This window comes from Apis dorsata, unplaced genomic scaffold (genome assembly GCF_000469605.1).
Source record: "Apis dorsata unplaced genomic scaffold, Apis dorsata 1.3 scaffold_83, whole genome shotgun sequence".
In the NCBI taxonomy this organism is placed as follows: domain Eukaryota; kingdom Metazoa; phylum Arthropoda; class Insecta; order Hymenoptera; family Apidae; genus Apis; species Apis dorsata.
This window is the reverse complement of record NW_006263381.1, coordinates 476,634-476,988: the sequence shown is the minus strand read 5'-3', so window position 1 is coordinate 476,988 and position 355 is coordinate 476,634.

Below are 355 nucleotides of genomic sequence, written 5' to 3'. Positions count from 1 at the left end.
TCCACAACTCGCTACATATATCGCATTATATACAATACTGTGACAATATTTAACGATTGGAGTCGAGAGAAAAAAATAATATTTAACGACGACGAAAAAACTTCGCATCGAAGATTCGAATACGCTTGTCCATCTCTCCCATTTTCAATTTCATTTACATTTATTCGTGGTTTCGTGTACTTTTACGAGGTCATCATCAGAAATAGATCGTTGAAAAAGAAAGAAAAAAATAAAAGGATCATTTCTTCGATATGATGGCGAAGACACGCAGAGAAGTCATCGACAAGATATTTTGGATATCAATGACAACCGATATCGTTATTATTTCTTTCTGTCGCGGTTCATATTGGCTGAT